The following is an 18,178-nucleotide window of genomic DNA, read 5'->3' on the forward strand; positions in this document are numbered from 1 at the left end:
TCTGCTTCTGTTTATTTGTTGTCATGTGATTATCAATCTTCCCCTTAAACGCAACAGTACAATTTGACTCAGCTACTCCTTGTGCGAGCGAGTTCCACATTCTAACAAAAAAGTGTCTCCCGGATTCCTTGGGACTATCATATCTAATATCCCTCATGCTGAACTCCAGCAGAATTCTCATTCAAGTGCAAGGTCAGCCAGAGGTCAGGCAGAACTGGGAGGGCACTATAGTTATGACTGTACTCATCCCACATACACTTGCAGGGACAGCTAGGAGGGTTGAGCTTCCAAGTTGGAAAACATTTGCAATCCTACTCTCGAAAATTTCTTCCTGAAACATCTCTGCATTTCCCTGCCCATCTTTCCAAACCTTGCCAAAATCCATCTCCTCATCTCGGCTTTGCCTGCTTCAGGGTCAGTGAGGCACGTTGTGGCACACTTTGCATTAAAGGCTGGAGGTGTCAGCTGCTCCTGCCAATTGGCATTGCACCTGTTGGCGGTCAAGGTATCAGGCACGGCTGTGGAATTTAAACGGGAGCATGTTGCGCAGATTAAGTCAGGAAGCGTCTTCAAACCAAGCCATGATCCTAGAAACGAGGCCATGGAGGTGGAGAAATGGACAGAATGCAGTTACGTTCGGGGGTCTGCTAAAATCTTCTATTTCTCTTGATTTCTCATTCACTGACTGGTAGCGCTGCACAGATTGAAGGTATTTAGCAGGTCACTCCTCCCAAGGAAGGCTGAATTCTCAGGTCGTTCAGACAGACACAAATGTAAGCTGCTGTGCCCTTCTCTTTGTCTACTCTAACTGTACTATGGGAAGCCACGACGAGCCTCAGTGCAACCAAACCATGCCAGGCTCCAGCATATCCAGAGATTTTACAGCACATGCCATCACCTCACCCCTCAATAATCGTTCATATATTCCCGTCACGGGTAGGCGGACAGTAGTAAATTGGGATTGCACTGATAGGGGCAATCAGCAATAATGAGAGGAGATCTCATTGAGATATACAAGATGCTAAAAGGGATTGATAGTGTAGATGTAGAGTGAATGTTTCCCATTGTTGGACATTCTAGAACAAGAGGCCATAGTTTTGGGCTAAGGGGTGGCAGATTTAAAACAGAAATGAGGAGGAATTACTTCAAAGGGTTGTGAATCCTGAGTGCAGTGGATTATAATTAGTAGAGGGATGAAGAGTTATGGGGAGTGGGCAGGAAGGTGGAGATGAGATCTGCCATAATCATGTTGAATGGCAGAGTGGGCTCGAGGGGCAGAATTGCCTACTCCTACTCTTTGTTCTTATGTTCTTTTGTGAGTGGGAACAAGTAGATTGTCAGCTCCAAACACTTCGGCACTGGGCCTCTCAACTTGTTAATGCTCCCTGGGCAACAAGAGATCACCCGTCTCCCCTCGAAACCTGTCCCTCTTTTGTACATCACGGTTAACAGCAAAACCATTTTGATGAGACTCGAAGGGCTGACAACCCATTAAAACCTGACCTGCTGAAATGCACCAAACCTCTGCAGCATCTACGTTAAGCCCTGGCTTCACCACTCAAGCACCATTTGCTTCACGAACAGATGACAATTAGAGCACTTAGAGAAATGAGATTGCTTGTTGCTGCCAGAATTCAAAAGAAAAGGTCACAGCACATATTAGTCAGAATATTTAACTGGTACACACAAAGGAGGAATCGGCAGAATCTGTTGAAAAGTCTCCTTTGGCTGACACTGAAATCGCGAAACGCGATTGGGCGGAGAATATGTTCCGATGCCAAAATCATGGCGGGTGCCGATTTGATACCAAATCCGTCACCTCAACAGCGGCGTCAATGTAGTTCAGAAGCACGTAAACACCGTTTGCATATAATTAGCGGGCCTGACCCGGTATTCTCCGGCACCTCCGCGATTCTCCGCTCCGATGGGCCGAGTTCCCAACGGCGCAGTAACTTTCTCCTTTTAAAAATGGTGAAACCAGCGGCGTGGCTGCTGAGGGAGAGAGAGGGGGTACGGAAAGTGTCCGACATTGTCATAGTTTGCAGACAGGTGTGCCGCTGACGCGGGGGGGGACTTCTGCCAGGGCCGGGGGGAGTATCAGGGAGCAGCTAGGAGGTGGGCTGTGAGGTCGGGGTGGACGGACACAGAACACCATTGCCGCAGCCGGCAAGGCAGTCATTCAGCTGCACATACCGCTGAAGGCCCACTGTGAACTGAAGGTCATGGGTCATATAGGTCCCCCTCACAGGCCACCCCACTTGTTGCCCTCTGGCCCCAGCCAACCCATGAGCTGTATGGGCACGCTCCAGCAGTACCACCTTGTTGGCTGGGATGAGTGTGTGTGGGCATTCTAATGAGTATATGCGGCTGCAACTTGTCAGCCTCGGGAATGTCGATCACGGACCGGCAAATGCCCCATCATTTTTCATTGGAATCAATTGTGTTCCATGTGACGCCGTTGCTAGCCCCTCCACAGTCATTGAATCTGTCCAGTTACGGTGCCAGTTTTCCTGTCATGAAAGTCCACAAATCCTGCGCTGGCGTCAACACTTAGAGCGGGATTCTCTGTTGCCCGATGCCTATATCGTAATCGGCGATCAGGCAGAGAATCCCTTTTGATGTCGAAATCAGGGTGGTGCTCCGCCCCTCCAAAAAGTCATCAGGGAGTATATCGCATGACGATGGGCTGACTTCCTGACGGCACAGGACACGTGTGTTCTGAGTTTTCATCAACCTCGTGTGGCGACTGCGAACTGTATCCAGCGCCACCACAGTTGGGAGGGGGGGGGAGCTATTCCGCTGGCCGGGGGGGGGGCTTCAGCGGTGGTTGGGGGGACTGGTGCGGGGTGGTCCAAGGGTTGCGAGGGGGGGTACAGAGTCTGGCAGGCCGGGTCTGCATGGACGTTGCAATTCTCCAGATGTTTATGTCAGGAACATTGGGAGTTTTACATGTCACAGCTGCTAGATCCCACCAGGCGGAGCATTGGTGCAGGGGCAGCGCCGACTTTTTCATCGTAAAACTAGACACTTCCTCCGGACATAGCCTCAAATTCAGAGAATCCAGCCCCTAGCCTCAGGAATGGAGAATCCTGCCCACGATATTGCCCGGCACACTGGCACAGCAATCTGTGGCAGCCGGTAAAATGTGGGTTTGTTTTAAACCTGGCGTACAGCCGGCCTAATTGTTAGGATTGGCGCAAGTGCCTAGTGAACAGCACTCTGACATCCCCATCATCATGTTTTGGGTATTTATAAAGCATCATTCTCCTTTTCAAAGCTTTCACACTGATTCTCCCCGAGCTAACCTGTTTCCCCCAAGAAGCGCAAACCTATATTTAATTATTTTTGTGTCTCTTTCTCTTGGCCTGTGACACACGACTAACAATCAACCCCAAACCTAGTCAAGCATATATTGGAATTTGAGACACATTAATTGATTTTGCAGTTACTCCACTGCTGTGGATATTGCCAAACTTTTACAAACAAACATGAACATCAGTATTTGCTCCAATTTGAATAGAAGCATAAATATATACTGCACAGCATAATGACCTGTCATACAGCTTTACTAAAATCAGAAGAGGCTGATTCACGCTCTCCAGGGGGTATTCACACTGCAAAAGCTCCAGGATAGCAAGAGCCTCTTGTCATTGTAAATCACCAAGTGACATTCTTCAACATTATTGTTTGGATTCCCTTCCAGGACACAATTAAAATAATTGATATAAGAGTCAGAGGTGACACAAGGGAAAAAAAGTATATGAGGTTGTTATGATCGGAACACATACCCTGAAAGCAAATTCAACAAATATTCGAAGGGTAGAAATTCAGTAGGACTATGGGGAAATAATAGGGTGAGTAGAGCTGATTGGATGGTTCTTTCAAAAGGGGCATGCAGACAGAGTGGGCCAAATGGCCTGCTTCTCTGCTGTATCATATTATGATGTCTCCCAAATAGCATAGGTGTCCACATAATAAACTATGTTTGTCCTTGAGCTCTGCATTACAACAGAGTGAGGCCAACAAATAAAATTGTTACTGCCAATGACACTGGAAGATCAGAGAGAAAGCAGGCCAGACAACAATTAGGAAACATGTAAAGTAACATTCGCCTAATTAATTACAATATTCGGAAACCCTGAGCAAAATATTTTGAAATGCAACAAAAGGACATCAACAGTGGCACAACACAGTTACAGGAACAAAGAGTGAATTCCTTTTCAACAACTGATCAAAGGCTCACTCTGAACTGGAGGATATGTTGGCTCTCTGTTTTTTGAATATTCAATTCCTGCCTAACCAATGCTGCCCACGTTCAGTGTTCAGAAAATTTTTTTATACAGTTGCTCATTTAAAAAAAAGATTGTGCAAGTCGGCATTCCCAAGTGCCCTCATCACAAGGATCATAGTCCGAGCGGTGGTCACAGACCCGCTGTTGTCATTGCTCCTGTCTCTTCAGGGGGGACCCGCGCTCCCAAAAGGTGAGCCAAGAATGGCTGTTCTTGACATTCAGTTGAGCCCCCTCTCCAATCCGTGACCTCACCACCTTGAAGAACAAGGGGCAACAGGTGGCTGGAAATTTGCCTTTTCAAGTCACATCCTGACTTGGCCATTTTGGGCTGACAGCTCACCATGGATGGGCTGAAAGCTTCAATAAGCTTTATTAGTGTCACAAGTAGGCTTACACTAACACTGCAATGAAGTTACTCTGAAAATCCCCTAGTCGCCCACACTATGGCACCTGTTCGCGGAGGGAGAATTCAGAATGTCTAATTCACCTAACAAGCACGTCTGTCGGGACTTCTGGAAGGAAACTGGAGCACCCGGAGGAAACCCACGCAGACACTGGGAGAACATGCAGACTCCGCACAGACAGTGAGCCAAGCCAGGAATCAAACCCGACACTCTGGCGCTGTGCAGCAATAGTGCTAACAACTGTGCTGCCGTGCTGTCCACAGTCAAATTAAGTATTTTAGATCGTAAGACCTGTTTTAAAACTCAACAAACAGAAATGCTAGAGTAAGATTTCAGAACACTATAATGAGCTGCAACAATATGGCATTTAATGGGCTCACAAGACTACAGCAATGTAGCATCGTAATAATGTCTGATGTCTTACTGGTTAAGTAAACTCAATAAGGGCAGCACGGTGGCCTAGTGGTTAGCACAGCTGCCTCACAGCGCTGAGGTCCCAGGTTCGATCCCGGCTCTGGGTCACTGTCCGTGTGGAGTTTGCACATTCTCCCCGTGTCTGCGTGGGTTTCGCCCCCACAACCCAAAAATGTGCAGAGTAGGTGGATTGGCCAAGCTAAATTGCCCCTTAATTGGAAAAAATAATTGGGTAATCTAAATTTAAAAAAAAAAGTAAACTCAATAATACAGGTTGTGAGCTTAACATTCTTATCTTTCCGTATCGCCATGCTACCATCTTGTAAAATGGCCACCACTAGACTGTGATCTATAGCCTATAATGCAATTTCCCAATTTCAACATGTCTAATCAAGTAGAAAATAAAACATAAAGATCTCCATTCTCACCTCAACATCAATAAAGAAATACATCACAAGCTAAAGGGAGGTACATATAGGCCAACAGTTGGTTGGCAGTGACTCACAAAGGAATAACACATTCAAGTATCCGTCTCCATTTTGTTCTCCTCCTGCTTGCTCAGCATCACGTCTCACTTTGCAGTAACTTCCAGAAAATCCTGAGGTTTCACCCTTGACTCCATTGCTTTTACTCATTTGCATACTGCCTCTTTAAGATAGTGGGGTTGATTCCCCCGGCAACTAACCAGGTAACCTGCTCCAAAGGAAGGGGCGGCTTTATTGAAATCACCCCCACGTGGTTCCTCCAAGGGAGGGGTGGGGGGCTGGGGGTGGGATCAAGATATCCTCCCCACCCAGAAGGCAGCAGACTCCAAAATTACCAGCAGTTTAGGGTTAGCAAGTACCCGAGATAAGGCTGTGTTACCTATTAGGTTATAGTCCATGTTAATGCAGGGCCAACCATTTATACCCCCCCCCCCCCCCCCGAGTCAATTTATCTACTTAAAATAACCAAGCCAAACAAACTGAATCCAATCCCACCGTAATATCAAAATATATCCCCTTCAAACCATGGGATTCTCAGAAGTAAATAGCTCTAATTCTGCACAGCCTATCATTGTTCATTGTATTTAATGGTTAAGCATATAAAGAGGTGGGCGTTCATTAGATTATTATTTATTTGTTACTGACACATGGGCTTTGCAGGCTGTGCCAGCATTTATTGCCCATCCCTAATTGCCCATCCCTCCATCCCTAATTGCCCTTGAGGGGGCAGTTAAGAGTCAACCACATTGCTGTGGGCCTGGAGTCACATGTAGGCAACATCACCCCCGGTTTAGTTAGTTATGTTCCCTTTTGACATTCTTGTTTTAGTTACAGTACCTGACGGGGCCTGTCACCCCTCTTTAATTTGTTTATTTTATTGATCTTTTGAAAAAAAGAGTATAAAAAGACACACTCTAATAGGCCCAGGCAGAGGGCTGTGGAATGCATTGTTAGACCCAACTGTCTGCCCCTCTACTGCCGTTACATTTGCACTCAGGAGTTGTTGGAAAGGAAGCACACAGTGCCCACCAACGTGCTTGAGGCCTCCCATGACCAGTGGGCACCACAGGGGCTGGAGTGCATTGTCAGTCCCTGGAGCAACATTTTAATTCAATTAGATACATTTCCTTTTACTGATGTTGTCCTTTGTAACTGTGTCACTTTAAAGGGCTGTCACTTTGTTCATTGTTAATTTGTTTATTTTATTGGTTTATTGTTGGCATAAAAGAGCATATAAGGAGACATTCACGGACAATGCTGGCTGGGTTGTAAAGTTAGGAGACAATTATAATGCTTCAATCTGTGAATATATAGAAAACCGAATAAAGATTCAGTTCTGGTCTCTTCCTTTACCAACAGGCTGTCGGAAGTTGAACACTCATCTTTGTTAGACATTATCCTAGTCACCCTCCTCTGTGCCTTTTCCAGAGTCTTGACATCAATCATGAAATGACCTGAACTCTCTCACGGGATACGTAGAGAATGGTTTCCGATACTTGGAAGTAATTCCAAAATGTGTCATCTCATTTAGGGTTCAGGTAACTTTATAGACAAGGGCAACAACCATTTGAAATGAAATGAATGAAATGAAAATCGCTTACTGTCACAAGTAGGCTTCAAATGAAGTTACTATGAAAAACCCCTAGTGGCCACATTCCGGTGCCCGTTCAGGGAGGCTGGTATGGGAATTGAACCCGCGCTGCTGGCCTGCCTTGGTCTGCTTTAAAAGCCAGCGATTTAGCCCAGTGTACTAAACCGGTTTTGCACAAACCCTTAAAAAAAACTTTTTTTAGAGTCATTGAGTTTACAACGCAGAAACAGGCCCATTGGCCCATTGTGACTGCTCCAGCCATCGAGCACCTATCTACTCTAATCCCATTTTCCAGCACTTGCTCCATAGCTGTATATGCTATGGCATTTCAAGTGCTCATCTAAATGCTTCTTAAATGTTGTGAGGGTTCCTGCCACTATCACGCTTTCAGGCAGTGAGTTCCAGATTCCCACAACCCTCAGGGTGAAACTGCTTTTCCTGAAATCTCCTCGAATTTTCTGGCCGTTGAAATTTTCTGGGCTGGATTCTTCCAATTCGCCCGCCACAAGATCGCCATGGGTGGGTTGGTTGGTTTGGTTTATTGTCACACGGACTGAGGTACAGTGAAAAGTATTTTTCTGCGAGCAGCTCAACAGATCATTAAGTATATGAAAAGAAAAAAAAAAATCAAAACTCACCGTCTGTTCCCACTGGCAGCGCGCCCCCACGTGCGGCTTTCCCGGCAGCATGGCGTGGCTTCAATGGAAAATCCCATTGACGAGCAGTGGGAGTAGAGAATCCCACTGCGAGCGAATGACATGCTGTCGAGAAAAACACTGCTGGGGAAACAAGCGAATCTAGCCCTAAATCTCCTGCTCCTTACTTTAAATCTATGCCAGCGGTTATTGACCCCTCTACCACATTGATACCCCCAAATTAAATTACAATCTAGAAGTCATTCCAATGTTTCCTACTTTAGAATTTTATCCAGGGCAACAGTTTCAATAATGTTGATGCTTTAGCCGGGCCCCGATGCGCCAAGTGGCCGTCCATTTTTGGCCAGTCCTGCCAACGTGAATCACTCAACTCACGCACCGGCGGTTCCTGGCAGGCGTGTATGCGTGGGCGGTCCTCGCGGGGGGGGGATCAAACCCCGGGGAGGGCCCCCAGGGTGGCCTGGCCCGCGATCGGGGCCCGCCGACCTACGGGTAGGCTTGTTCCGTGGGGGCACTTCTTTCTACCACACAAGGCCCCAGTAGGGCTCCGCCATATTGCCCGGGTGCAGGCGCAGAGAAGAGAATCCCCCCCACACGCATGCACAAAAATACGCCGGCCGGTCTGCACATGCGCCGAATCACGATGGCCATTCTGCGCATGCGCGAGATCACGCCGGCCGTTCCGCGCATGCGTGAACCCGCGCCGGCCCTTCGGCACCATCTAGAATGGTGCCAACCCCTCTGGCGTCCACCTAGCCCCCGAAAATGCAGAGAATGCCGCACTTTTGGGAGATGTTGACGCCGGAGTGGTTGGTGCCGGTTTTCCCGCCAGCATGGGGACTTAGACTCTCCCCAGAAGGGAGAATCCCAGCCATAGTTGTTTTCCGGAAGGAGTTTGAATCTGCTGGCTGGACCTGGATCAGAATTTCAGGTAAATGACCATTCCCATTCAGGGGGGAATGCAGTGTGCTGGGCAACGCCCTTGAAAAGGGACTTTGGTTTATTGGATTTTGTTATTGAATTGGAACAGCTAAGGGGGAATGCATTAAGTGTTATGTACATAGATTACTGTAGCTGTGTGGTGTTTTTATATTTGTAATTGATAAAGATTCGTGCTGTGTTTTTATATATATATGTTCACTACATTTTTAGAATAAACCTTGTTTTGATTAAAGGGTCCAGGAAGTCTGATGAATCACACCTGCAGTGAAGGCTTTTGTGCTCATCCTAGCCAAATTCAACAGAAAGGTCATAGGTCAGGTGAACTTCATAATACATTTTGGAGTTTCTAAGCCTTGGCCGATAATACTTGCAAAATGTCTCCGTATCGGAATGTGGCAATCCTGTGATGTGGGTTCCTGTGCTCAGCTGGCTGTAGAGTACTGCCTACAGAATGCGGGAATCCACTTGACCAAACAAGCGCAGCTGAGCTCTGTTGAGCATGTTCCTGCTAAATCTGCAATGCACAAACCCATCTTTTGGGGGGGGGGACCGAGAACCCTATTGTAGGTCGGTTGGCTTGGAAGGGGGTCAAGAGAGTGGGATGCCATTTTAAAATAGTGTCCCGATCTTTTCTTGCGCTGAGGATTTGCGGCAAGCGGAGGTCCTCAGAGCAGGAAACAGGGCTAAACGCGGCCTCGGCCGCGCATTCCCCACTGAGGCACCCAATCTACCCGAATGGCCGTTCGATAGCGTGGTGCTTCTCGGTGCTCCAAGCGTCGGGAAATACACGGCTAATCTCGCACGCTTTGGGACTCTGTTCCCATTTGGATAGATCCCGCCCATAATGTTTTGTCTTGTACTGCTTTCTGTGCTAGAAAATTCCACAGGCTCACAACTCTCTGGGTGAAGACATTTCTCCTCATCTCAATCCTAAATAGTTTACCTCATATCCTTGGACCGTGACGCCTGATTCTGGACTCCCCTTCCGTCGGGAACACCCTTCCTGCATCTACCCTGTCTAATCCTGTAAGGGTTTAGTTAGCTTCTATGGAATCCCCCTAATTCTTCTAAATTCCAGCGAATATAATCCTAACCAACTCAACCTCTCCTCCTATGTCAGTCCCGCCAGCCGACAAATCAGTCTGGTAATCCTTCTCTGCACTCCCTCTGGAGCACGAACACCCTTCCTCAGATAAGGACACCAAAATTGGACACAATATTCCAGGTGTGGCCTCAGCAAGGACCTGTATATTTGCAGCAAACACATCCCTGCTCCTGTACTTGAATCCTCTCGTTATGAAGGCCGAAATACCATTTGCCTTCTTCACCGCCTGATGTACCTGCATGAATACTTTCAGCAACTCGTGTAGCAGGGCACCCAGATCTGGTTGCACATTCCCTTCTCTCAATCTACAGCCATTCAGATAATGATCTGTCTCCTTGTTTTTGCTCGTAGTCTGGATAACCTCATATTTATCCACATTATACAGGGGCATCCTGCAACTGATAGACAGGCTCCTCACTATTTGAAGCCTTACCTGCCTTGCCTCCATCACAAGACCTTAACCCCAGTGCCAAACACCACACGCAGATGCACTACACAAAACTCCTGGATTCTGGAACCACAGCAAAGTCCCAGTCCCCGAGACTTTTGTCTGCAATCCTGCCAGATCCCGAAAACCCTAACCCAATGGTCCCTGATCTGAGGACCTGATGTTCCCAAAATACTGAAAATATATGAACTCTGAGACCCTATCCAAGGACTGCCAGATTCTGAATCTTCTGTTTAACTTATCATGCCCCCCCCCCCCCCCGTCTCCCACCATCACTGTCTTCCTACCACTCCAAATCTAAATGCTAGCCACACTTGAGTTGAATCAGTGCTCTGATAATGCTTGAATAAAAACACAAAAGTGTTCTCAATACTCAGGGCGGGTGGCATTGTGTATGGAGAGGGAATGAGAGGTAACTGGGGGGGGCGGAAGGGGGAATTCTCTGCCCGTTTCCATGGGCGGGAATGGCAGCAGCGAAGGAAAACCGAGGTGTGAGCCCAGAAATGGCTTTCACATTGGCGGGATTTCCACGCTCCATTGTCCCCACCTTCACCAGTGATGTAATAGAGGAACCCTATTATAATACGTTACCCTGCACTTAGCAGGATTCCTCGCAGCAATTTACTGTCACCGCCCCTCCCACCCTATCGCTGTGACATAATGCTGGCATGGTTTAAAGCAGGCTTGAAAAAAGGGGTACTGGCAAACCGAACTGCCAGAGGGGGCACAGGTAGGTACAACCCCCAATGGGAAAAGCCACATCACTGCCCCAACACTGCCCCTTGGCATTGCCCCAGCACGGCCCCTGGCACATCACTAACCCCAGCGCTGCCACATCACTGCTGCCTGGTACCATCCCCAGACTCTGCCCCTGGCATTGCCACCTCTCACTGCCACATCACTGCCTCCTGGCACTGCCCCAGCACGGCTTCTGGCACATCACTGCACCCAGCGCTGCCACATTACTGTTCCAGGCACTGCCCCAACACGGCCCCTGGCACATCACTGCCTCCAGGCACTGCCCCAACACGGCCCCTGGCACATCACTGCCTCCTGGCACTGCCCCAGCACGGCTTCTGGCACATCACTGCACCCAGCGCTGCCACATTACTGTTCCAGGCACTGCCCCAACACGGCCCCTGGCACATCACTGCCCCCAGTGCTGCCACATCATTGCCGCCTGGCACTGCCACATCACTGTGGCTGGTACCACCCCAGACTCTACCCCTGGCACTGCCCCCTAGCACTGCCACATCGCTGCTGCCTAGCACCGCCCCCAGACTCTGCTACTGGCACTGCCCCAGCACCTTTCCCTGGCAGTGCTGGGAGGGATCCCATTAGGGAGGTTTGAAGTGGTGGGTCCCTTGCGGGGGGGAGGGGGGGGTGTTCATTTTTTTTGTTCTCATCGTTTTCAATAAGGGCGTCCATTAAAATCAGCAGCCTGACCTCTCAGGAGCTAAGGCTGCTGCCCCCCCCCCCCCCCCCCCCCCCCGTGTTTTAAAGACGGCGGTAAAACCCGGCAAGGCAGCCTGCGGGCAAGCTGCCCTCCGCTCTTCCCGCCGGGCACAACACTTTGAAAAAGATTCGGAAAATTCCGCCCAACATTCCTTCTCTACTGCCTTTCCCTCAGAAGGTGAACTCTCTTTGCTCCTCCTCAGAGGCTGCCTGAGATCTGCTGACTTCCAACATTTTCCACTTTTTATTCCAAACTTGCAGCATCAGCACTCCCCTGCCCCCATAATGCTTGATATAACAGACTGTAAAACTTCAAAGTGACTGAGAGCTGAGCCATGGGAATTCTCCTTGTAGTTTCATAATAAGTAGCAGACTATAAGTCCTCCTGCTCTGCACCATCCAACATAAATTGAGAATGCTGTTCCAAACCCATTATCTACATAGCTTTCATCTTCAAAGCAAAAGGCACCAAAGAAAACTAACCAGGCAGTCGGAAAAGAAATCCATCGGAACTTGGCGTCTCCTATGCTCTGTGTTATAAAAAGAAGCATTTAAGACAGAATGGCAGTCTCAGGGGTGAAGCTTTGATTGTAAACTCCACGGTTATCACTGGGGCTGCATGCATTCAGAAAGATCTCGCAAACAGCAGCAAAATAAATAACCGGATAATTAGTTTCTTTTAGTGGCGATGATTGTGAGATCATCGGGCCAGATGCCAGAAGGAGCTCCCTGCTAATCTTTGGAAAAGGTGCATGGAGGTTTGTTACATCCAGCCGAGGAATCAGACACAAGCTCCATTTGATAGCTCGTTCCGAGAGGCAGTGCAGAGATCTGAACTGTTAGCCTGGATTATGTTCAAGTCTCAGGAGTGGGTTTGGAAGCCACGTTCCTCTTAATTAGAGCTGAGATTGCTACCGACTAAGATAGGGTTGACACATTAAACGATTCGTGACCCCCCCCCCCAACACAATGGACATGGGGAGCACAGTATGTGATTAACCCACGCCCAGTCATTGCTGTGTAAGGAGTATCCGAGCTGCCTGCTGATTTACATGGTTGCTGCATGCAACGAATGCCACCCACGAGGTTCAGGGCCCACAGGCATCAGCAGGGGGCCTGATAGCGCTTCTTAAAGGCAGCCTCCACCCCTTAAAGGGGCGGTGCCAATTGTGGCTGGGAGTAATGGTGGGAGTGTCTTTGTGGACTGAATCTGTGCTGTAATATATGACAGAATGTATGAGCAAGCCAAATGTAAGAACATTCTCAAAACAATTGCCTGAGCAGTCAGGAGAAATAATCTAGCAACTAACCTGCAAGACCTTCTTGATCCTTTTAAATAACTCAGGTGTGAGATCCTTCATTATATTCAGTGCGTTGAGCTGAAATTTTCCCAAGATGGCATCTGACGCATTTCCTACTGGAATGTGCATGCGTATCTCAGATGCTGTTGTGTAAAGGTGTAGCCACCTGGGGTGACCACTGCCCAACACAAAATGGAAGATTGCAAGGAATGCAGGGAAAATGGACATGTTGTAAAAGCAAGCAGCTTGCAAAGCGCTTGTGTATTCTGACTACCGCAGAAACCAGTTCTGAATGCTGCAGAAACCAGACAGCACTGTGAAATAAAACAAGTTAGCATACTAATGAGGCGATACCGGGCGATCCCCAGGTACAATGGAAACAAGTTAACACAAATCGATACATTAAATGGAAGGCCAGAATTTTCGGCACTAAAGGAAGTCCAAAACATTGGGCGCAATTCTCCGCTCTCACGAAAATTCGGAGAATAGAGGGCGGCGTAAATTTTTACGGACACGCTGGTCCGATGCCCTCCCGCTATTCTCCCCCCCCCCCACGCCCGCCTCCCGACACGAATCGCTGCCCGCCGTTTTTTTACGGCGAGCAGCAATTCTCTCCTGGCCGATGGGCCGATTTCCAAGGCCTTTACGGCCGTTTTTACAAGCGTAAAACACACCTGCTCTGACCGTTCATAAAAACGGCCGTAAAGTCCCGTTCTCGGGAACCATGGCACCGAATGGCACGGCCGTACCACGGCCGTGCCAAGGGTGCCATGGGCCCGCGATCGGTGCCCACCGATCGCGGGCAGCGGGTACTTACCCCGCGCACTCTTTCTCCCTCCGCCGCCCCGATGGATCCATCCGCGGGGCTTCTGCGGGGCATAACGGCCTGCGCATGTGCGGGTTTCACGCACAAGCGCGATGACGTCATCCGCGCATACGCGGGTTGTAGTCGTCCAATCCGCTCATGCGCGGCTGACGTCATCTGACGCGTCAGCCGTCGCTAACTCTCGGAGTTCACGGCCGCGCGATACTAGCCCCGACTGGGGAGCTGGATCGGTTCCCGGTCGGGGGGGGGGGGGGGGGGGGGGCGGAGGCTGGCGTCAAACGCGCCCGTTTTTGACGCCAGCTTCCCGAGTTTTCGTAACTCGGGAGAATCGCGCCCAATAAGTCCCAAGAACCGTCCAGTGATCGAGGTACTGCCCCGTTATTGGGGAATTCAAATCAATCAATTGGGAAGAGACCCAATCGATTGCGAGAGTATAGAGGGTCCGCCCAGGTGGGTGCAAGACCCTGAGAGGAGTATAAGACAGAGACCGCGACCCCAGCTCTCTCTCTCTGTCAGCCTCTCCTCGACCAGCCAGCCCTCCCAGCAGAACACCGTTGCAGCAGAAGAACCTTGAGGAGGAGAGGCCTGGACAGCAGCCGCCACCAAGTAAGTGTCATACAACGCACACTACGGGAGTAGACACTCCTGACCCCCTTTAGACCATAACTACTGGAAGCCTGTGGACCCAGGACAAAGCTAGAGGCCGTTGTTCCCTGATCCGGCAGTCCCCTTATCAAGATAAGTATTTGGCCTATTAGTGGTAGGATTAGCCTAGTCTTATAGTTTTATATGCATGATTAGTAGATTACTGTAATATAATAAACGTGTCTTGTTTGAACTTACTAACTGGTGTATGGATTTATTGCTTTGAAATTGAACTTGAAACATGTGGCGGTATCTTAACGATACCTGGCGACTCTAGAGCTAAGGAACAAAACAGAGCCAAATTGAGTGTTAAGCACACTCACCCAGAACGAGCAACAAAGGGGTAACAGATGGGCTATGCTAATGTATGCCGTGGATGATGGTGAAACACTGCCTTCAGTCAGACACGAGTTATACTCTCTCACGTGAGTGAGAGTGCGCTTGGGACACCAAGCATAAGGCCAAAATGCCTACTCTGTATCCTGTTAGAGGAAGTGTGAAGAAACAAGTGTTAAACAGATACCAGGGTAAGTCTACAGTCAGTTTACGTCTGTCAGGGAGAAGGCAGGGGAATGGGACTAGGTAGAATGCTCTTTCAGAGAGCCAGCATGGATTTGACGGTCTGAATGGCCTCCTTCTGAACTGAAAAAATCTTTGATTCTCAGATTCTGTGATACTAACCAAGTTCCCAGTCCCCAAGATAGAAGGATCCCTCCCACGACATGGTGGCAGCCGCAGAGACACCGAGTGAATAACACAGCAGTGTTATCGAAGGAATCACAGAGTGAAGAAAACCTTGATAGCGGCTTGTAGCAAATCGATGGGAGAGGAGGCACACTGGACAGAGGTAACGATAACTGTTCACACTCCATCCGTTTGACTGCCTTGAAAGCCGGCAGAGAGGCCAGCAGAGCAATTTAAGGAATCGCCAATTTCCTGGCACTGAGCAGCACCAGGCCTTCATGGAAAAAAAGAAAAGCTTCAAGTTAGTTCCTTTCTTTCTCCTGTGGATCCAGCAGCAGATTGCAACATCCTGAGGCAAGGGGTGCAGGAGTCCACCTCGGACTTTGAGTCCATTCTTAAAACCTTTGACGCTTATTTAAGCCGAGAGCAAAATTTAACAATCAAACGAGTACGTTTTGACCAGCAGTAGCAATGAGCTGGGGAATTGATTTCGGCATGCTTGCCTTCATTGGCCGGGCATTGAGTATAAAAATTAGCAAGTCATGTTGCAGCTGTATAGAATCTCAGTTACGCCATACTTGGAGTATAGTGTTCAATTCTGGTTGCCACACTACCGGAAGGATGTGGAAGCTGTAGAGAGGGTGCAGAAGAGATTTACCAGGATGTTGCCTGGCATGGAGGGCATTAGCTATGAGGAGAGGTTGAATAAGCTTGATTTGTTCTTACTGGAACAAAGGAAGTTGAGGGGCGACTTGATAAGAGGTCTACAAAATTATGAGGGGCATAGACAGAGTGGATAGTCAGAGGCTTTTTCCCAGGGTAGAGTGGTCAATTACTAGGGGGGCATAGGTTTCAGGTGCGAGGGGCAAGGTTTAGAGGAGATGGGCGAGGCAAGTTTTTTACACAGAGGGTAGTGAGTGCCTGGAACTCGCTGCCGGAGAAGGTGGTTGAAGCATGGATGATAGTGACGTTTAAGGGGCATCTTGACAAATACATGAATAGGATGGGAATAGAGGGATACGGACCCCGGAAGTGTAGAAGATTTTAGTTTAGACGGGCAGCATGGTCGGTTCAGGCTTGGAGGGCCGAAGGGCCTGTTCTTGTGCTGTACTTTTCTTTGTTCTTTGTTAGGTCTTGCAGAAGGTTGAGCTAATCCATGATCACATAGTCATGGATGTCTGGATGAAAAACTCTGGGACTTTTTGCAGACCGAAGATGATCTTGCTTTGGACCGAGCAGTTCAGTATGTGAGGCGGGCCGAGCTCAGAGAATTCAATTGACCTAAAATCCAGGGCAGCTCCAAGGGCAGGATTTTCTGGCCCTGCCAGTTGGTGGGATCTTCCAGCCCTGCCGAAGGCCCCCCCCCCATCCCCCCCCTCCCCCTCAGCGATGGGGCAGGCAAGACATACAAAACGCCGTAGTCTCCAGCGGGACAGGAAGATCCTACCGGCGGTCAGTGGTGAACCACCTCCACCGCAGGAAAATACACCACAGGGGGAGAACAGGAAATCCCGGCTCAAGGCTCCATTGATTCAGGATGTCCGGATGTTCCTTTACCAAGATGGCACCATCGCACTTCCAATTGGAATGTGCATGCGTAAATCAGATGCCATTTTTAGTGGGTAGCACCTAAAAAGCATGCTACCGTGCCAATTGTTAGTCTCCTACAGTCTTACAATTAGCAAGTATTTCCTGTGAGTGTCAGCCTTCCTTCCTGTAACTCTTTATATATTCAATACCAGCTGTCAGACAGAGATGTTTGCTGTAGGTTTAGATATATGAGAACCTGCAGATTAGTGGGGATTAGGATTATCGGGTCACGAGTTACAGTGTTGAAATCCAATTAAGCATTGTGCAGTACACACACAGCAAATTCAAGGTAAATTATATGATTGAGTATTATACGTTGTCCAAAAACAGAAAATAGAAAGTGGCGGATATAGATGCAACCCTTCGCAAGTGAATTGGATCAATAGTTGTCAGAGAAAACCTGCAAGAATATGTGGAAAAAAGGGAGTGGGAACAACTGGATAGCTCTTCGAAATACCCAATGAGTTAAACAACCTCTATCTGAGCTGCAGTATTCCAAATGTTTAACGATTCTAAATCCATAATTTTACTGAGGAAACCCTAATGCAATGGGAAGGATTTTTCAGTGCCACCTGCCCCGGGGCCAAAGGTTTCCGTCCGACGTCAACAGACCTTTTGTTTGCCTGTCAAATTCTCCATCCCGCCTGTGACAACTCCCGCAGAGGGCAGGGCTGGAAGATTTAGGCCAATATCTTTCTCTGATTTTTCTCCGAGACTTTTTATTTCCAGATATTTTGTTGAGTTTAAATTCCATCATGTGCCGTGGTGGGATTTGAACATGGGTCCCCCAGATCATTATCCTGGGTCTCTGGATTACTAGCCCAGCAACAATACCACTATGGCACCGCATCCCCAGACTAAGGCCAATATCTTGATTAGCAAATGACACTCTGTTAATCCCATTTCCTCTGCACAACACACGCTCCCACTCTCACTCCACGTCAACTGATTTTAGGTCTGTAACACTGACACGCTTATGAGTCGCTATGTTACAAGATGTAACAATGCGGCAGTTTGTAAAAAAAATTCTCTTCACCATGAATGATTGAAACTGGTTCAATCTTTCCGAACATTAGAGGCGTAGCCAATCTCTCTGTACAATCTATCTTTGCAAACTGGATTCGACTCACACCGGTAAACAGAGGGTCAGCTCTCCATCTGCTTCCAGAAGCCTGGGGCACTTATCGGAATCTATTGACCAAGTCAGATGGATAACCACCAGAGGGCAGCCGATCCCCTCCAAGATTCAATAAATTGATGCTACATTACTCTCTGAAACCAGAATGCAAGTCAAGATAAGGAATTTCCATTTATAACAAGGCAGACCAGACAACAGCAAGT

At 48.5% G+C, this 18,178-nt stretch overlaps 1 protein-coding gene across 6 annotated transcripts in view; it reads right to left on the reverse strand.

The window, feature by feature from the left end:
* Positions 1 to 18,178, reverse strand: part of LOC119978712 (equilibrative nucleoside transporter 4-like) — a 230,429-nt gene that overhangs the window by 139,487 nt on the left and 72,764 nt on the right. The window contains exon 1 of one of the 6 annotated variants that reach the window (XM_038820539.1): positions 12,275 to 12,303. The exons of the other annotated variants lie outside the window; for them this stretch is intronic. The gene's annotated coding sequence lies outside the window, so the exon portion shown is untranslated. Of the gene's footprint in view, positions 1 to 12,274; positions 12,304 to 18,178 lie in introns of those variants that run through there. 6 annotated transcript variants of the gene reach the window in all.

This window comes from Scyliorhinus canicula, chromosome 15 (genome assembly GCF_902713615.1).
Source record: "Scyliorhinus canicula chromosome 15, sScyCan1.1, whole genome shotgun sequence".
In the NCBI taxonomy this organism is placed as follows: Eukaryota; Metazoa; Chordata; class Chondrichthyes; order Carcharhiniformes; family Scyliorhinidae; genus Scyliorhinus; species Scyliorhinus canicula.